The sequence below is a fragment of the Chinchilla lanigera genome, unplaced genomic scaffold, assembly GCF_000276665.1.
Source record: "Chinchilla lanigera isolate Chin_1 unplaced genomic scaffold, ChiLan1.0 scaffold00031, whole genome shotgun sequence".
Lineage (NCBI taxonomy): Eukaryota > Metazoa > Chordata > Mammalia > Rodentia > Chinchillidae > Chinchilla > Chinchilla lanigera.
Window position 1 is genome coordinate 5,129,456 of NW_004955432.1, and position 5,020 is coordinate 5,134,475.

General features: G+C 33.6%; 1 protein-coding gene across 1 annotated transcript in view; it reads left to right on the forward strand.

The window, feature by feature from the left end:
* Rundc3b (RUN domain containing 3B) overlaps positions 1–5,020 on the forward strand; it is a 153,935-nt gene that overhangs the window by 96,988 nt on the left and 51,927 nt on the right. The gene's annotated exons all lie outside the window — the stretch shown is intronic.

Sequence of the window (5,020 nt, forward strand, 5' to 3'; positions counted from 1 at the left end):
TAGCTAGAAAAATTTGCATTATCTGTATAGAAAAACTTTCATACCTCCTTAAAGGGGACTTCTGGTACCAGCACATAATCAGAATAAGATAATCTGAAAGGCTTCCTATGCAAAAATATGGACACAATGAATAGAATACACTTTTTTAATGTTTTTAAGTTTACTGGTACAGTTCAAATACCATTTGTCATAGGGAATTTGTACCTGTACATGATAAGTTGTAGTTCCTCTTTGTTTCCCCCATTCTCCTCCTCTCTCTCCAACCCCTCTTCTCCTTATTCACAAAGCTTTGCTTCCCTTTTATCCTTTTTTTCTCATTTTTTTCTTTTCCCTACCACCCCCTCCACCCCCACCTCCAGACCATACTCAAAAAAGAAGATAGTTGTTTTTTTGTTCTTTCTTTTTAAAGTTTCATGCAGTACTCTCTTTCTCTAAGAAAATCTTACTAGGAACCAGAAACCTAGAAAGACGTGAAAACAAGGAGTAAGTCAGTGTACGGGCATAATCCTTTAACACCAACAAGGAGACAGCAGATACAGACACTCAAGTTGATACAGACAATCACTCAAGTTGAGTGTCAGATACAGACAATCACTCAAGTTGAAATCTGGCCTAAAAGGCAAGAGTGAGATACAGTATGGCAGAATGGACAAAGAAATCGGTAAATAAAACTTGGCTACATGAAAGAGCAAAGATAATGACCAGTGTGGGGCAGCAGCAGCATGCTAGAATGTTTTTAACAGCTGGCTCCAACAGGGGAGAAGGAGAGAGGAGTGTTGCTTAGTACCATTTGCTGGTTTCTCTGGGGTGACTACTCCCATCGCGGCCAGCTTAAGCTACCACTGTGACATTACTCAATGTATGACATTCCTGAAGAGTAGTGTTTAATGACTTACACCGTTTCTGAGAATTCAGCAGTCACATCTTGAGAGTTCACAAAAGCTGATCGCAGCCTCCCTGACTTAAGAGTATGAAAGCAAAGCCGAAACACTTAACAGTATCAGAAAGAGTGACGATTATTGTAGTTAATGCCTTCAGAAATGTGATTATAGTGAAGAAACATAAAGACATTTTGTAATTCCCATGTCCATTTCCAAGTTAACACTTAGGTATTACAATTTCAAGAGTGAATTAGAATGTTTAATTTTGAAACTAGAAATGGGAAATAAAAGAAATAAGAAAATCTTGATTAAAACAAGAGGTGTGATCAAGTAAGAAAAAGATAGGGATGGCAAAAAGAGAACAAAAACTGAAGTTGTGGAAGTAGATCTAAATATAACCAGAAGAGTCAACAGCATCATAAAAATAAATAGCACAAGCCTCCCAGTTAACACAAACTCATAGATTTTTTTGTTTGTTCTTTTGTTTTTTTTGTACCAGGAATCAAACTCAGGACCTTGTGCTTACCAGGCAGGCACTTGTGCCACTGAGCTGTATCCCCAGGTCTTAGATTTATTAAATTAATTATAAAATTTAACAATATGCTGTTTATAAGAGAAGCACATAAAGTAAAAGGACCCAAAAAATAAAATCTAAAGAAATAAATATGTTAGACAAATATTAACCAAAAGAATTCTATGAGTTTTATTAAACATAGATATTAAGGCCAAAAGCATTATTTAAACTAGCTAAAGACAATGCTTTTTAAAATGAAACAACTTACCCAGAGTGTTTTAACAGTACTGGGTTTACATGTATTTAACAAGGTAGCCATAAAAAATATGAAGCAAAAATTAATATGCTGCCCAAGAAGGAAACCAGCAAATCCAAAAGGACAGGAGGTAATTATCTCCCAGCGTAACTTACAGATTAACAAAAACAATTAGTAAGGATACAGTGAACTTGAACAACACAGTTAATAAACTTGATCTAAAATGCATTAAATTCTAAAACTTAAAATACATATTCCTGCCAAGCACAAATAGAATAGCTAACAATTTTTGATAGCATACTAGGTCACAATACAAATATCACAAATACCAAATAAATGATATGATAGTGATCACAATGCAATAAAGTTAAATGTCAGCGTAAAAAATTTTACTAACACCCACACTTACTGAGTTTTTTTTTAAACCTAAATTGTGGACCAAAAAGAATTAGGGAACTACTTAGAAATGAATAAATATAAAAACAGTGTATGCTAATACTTTTAAGTTAAAATTTGACTGGTACTTGTAGAAATACTAATAAAAAGATTTTAAAAAGAATGAAAATTGAACAGATAAGTACATAAGAAATAGGCAGAGAACATCATCCAAACCAGTTCAAAAGGAGAAAATTAATAATACTTAAAAAATGAAAAACAGAAATTAACAAAAACAAAAACTGCTTGCAACTACAAATTAAATAGACAAATCTTAGCAAGAATATTTAATTTTTTAAAAAAGTAAGGCACAAAAAGACAAGGTTAAGAATGAAAAGGAAGTAGATGGTATAACCATAAGAGCAGCAGAACCCCTCCCAAAAATTATTAGAGAATAATTTTCAACTTTATATCAATTCCTTAGAAAATATAGATGACTGATTTTTAATATTATTTTATAAACTGATAGACCTATTTAAAAATTTAATAAGTAGTTTAAAATCTATCTGCCCTTCCCTAAAATAATCTTCAGATTTGGATAGTTTTGGAGGTAGATGCTACCAAATATTCTAAAGATAGGGTCCCTATTTTGTAGCATTTTCTATAGTAGTTATTCCTGAGAATATAAAAATAAAGAGTATTTTCAGTAAATTAAATGAATCCTATACAATGCTGATGTGAATGTGGTTACTATAAAAACATAAAAAACAACAGTTAGAATAACTTGACATTATCTGATAAAGATATGCATGGCCTGTGCCGCAGCAGTCTACTCCTAGTCTCGTATCTTAGAAACTCATGGATACCTGTCTATCCATCTCTCTGTCTTTCTATCTATCTTCTGGTGTGTGTGTGTGTGAGGCTGCACCTCAAGACCATAATGTTAAGTGAAATAAATCAGATACACATGTTTAAATATCATGTTATCAAGCACACAACCACACCAGAAGACATAGCTGAGTGTGTTTAATTTAAGGTTTAAGAGAAACGTAAAATAACCGAAATGGCCATTGTCTGAAGAATGAATAAACTGTCATTCATGCAGTTGGTTCCTACACATTATTGAGAATGAATTAACTATGTAGCTGGATGCATCAGTATAGATGAAACAGCAAGTTTTAAAAGAATATGACAAATTCAGGGAAATAAAACAATATATTGTTGGAAATTTTAAGCATTTGCTAAAAACCAGGAAGAAAACAAGGGGATGATAAACATAAATCTCAGGACATGGTTAGCCCTGGAGGGGGCACAAAGAAGTGTGACTAGAGAAAGGCATAGCCTGGCTCTTAAGGCAGGGCTGACTAATCTAGGTCGTGGGTGTAATTAATCTCTAATTACTAACCCTTAAAAAATATATATAGTTTATAGTAAGATAGAGTGAAATATTTCACTTGTAAAAATTTATTTTTAATTGTTGAGATTTTATTAAGGAAAAGCTAATATTTGAAAATAATCATGAAAATAGGAAAATGAAGTTCATTAAGGAAAAACATGAGTTACTGTCTGTAGGTATAATAAAGCTGAAAGAACTGAAACAGTTAATGATGCACAAAAGGATAATATATAATGAGATAGGAGAGTACTTCAGCAGAAACATATTCTAATCAGTACCTTCAAAGGAGTTTGAAAGCACACTGCAACAAAGACGAATAGGATGGGGCTAAAGGTGTAGCTTGTGTAGCTCAGTGGTAGAACACATGCTTAGCATGTATGAGGCCTGAGTGTTAATCCCCAGCACAGAAACAAAACAAGCAGGCATGCCATGAGAAGAAGGTAATCAGAAATCATGAACAATCCATTGAAAATTAAAATGATTTATTGAGTTCAAAAATTCAGCATAATGCTTTTAGAGTATACATTTAATAAAGTCTCCAAGAAAGCAGAACAAAAGGATAAATACAAGTAAATAAGTAAAAGGAGAGATATCTGTTGGGTATTTGTTAATAATAACAGCTGATAATTATATATGACATATAATGTACCAGCTGCTCTTTTAAGTAGTTTACCTATATTGGTTGCTTAATCCTCCTAACAAGGTGCTCATATTGTTCCTGCTTTTTAGACAATGAAACTATGGCAGACAGAAGTTAAGTAACTTCCCCAAGCACCCATAACAAAACTGGAGTATAGCATTAGGTAGTCCATAAGGCTGCAACCTGAAACATTACACTCTCCCACTAAAATGTTAATGCCCACACATTCATATCTGTATGTTTATAAAAATCACATAGAGAAAACTTTCTAATTGGTCATTTTGAAATAGAAATAGTAAACTAGAAATAGAAATATGTCCTATTTTGACGCTAAAGAAGTGTTTGTCACTGTCGTGGAGCTTACAAAGTGCAATAGTAATATATGAAAAAATGTTCATCACCTGTCATTTGAGAAATGCAAATTAAAACAGCACTGAGAATCCATCTCACTCCAGCAAGCATGGTTATCATCAGGAAATCAACCAGTAACAAATGCTGGCGAGGCTATGGGGCAAAAGCCCTTCTCTTACAACCATTAAGGAAATCCATATGGAGATTCCTCAGAAAATAAAGCTGTAGGTTCCATTTGACCCAGCTGTTCCCCTTCTGGGTATCTTCCTAATAGCGTTGAAAGCATCATACTACAGTGATATATGCACACCCATGTTCATAGCAGCACAATTTATAACAGCTAAATCTTGGAAACAGCCCATATGGCCATCAACAGATGAATGAATGAAGAAAATGTGGTATTTATATACAATAAAGAAGGATACACTGGAGTCATTTTTAGGTAAATGGCTGCACCTCAAGACCATAATGTTAAAGTGAAATAAATCAGATACACATGTTTAAATAGCATATGATCAAGGAACCCCAGAGTAGATAAGGAACAAAATGGAGGATTGGTATCGGGAAGTAGGAAGAACATGTTCAAATGGAATGGGGAATAAGGGAG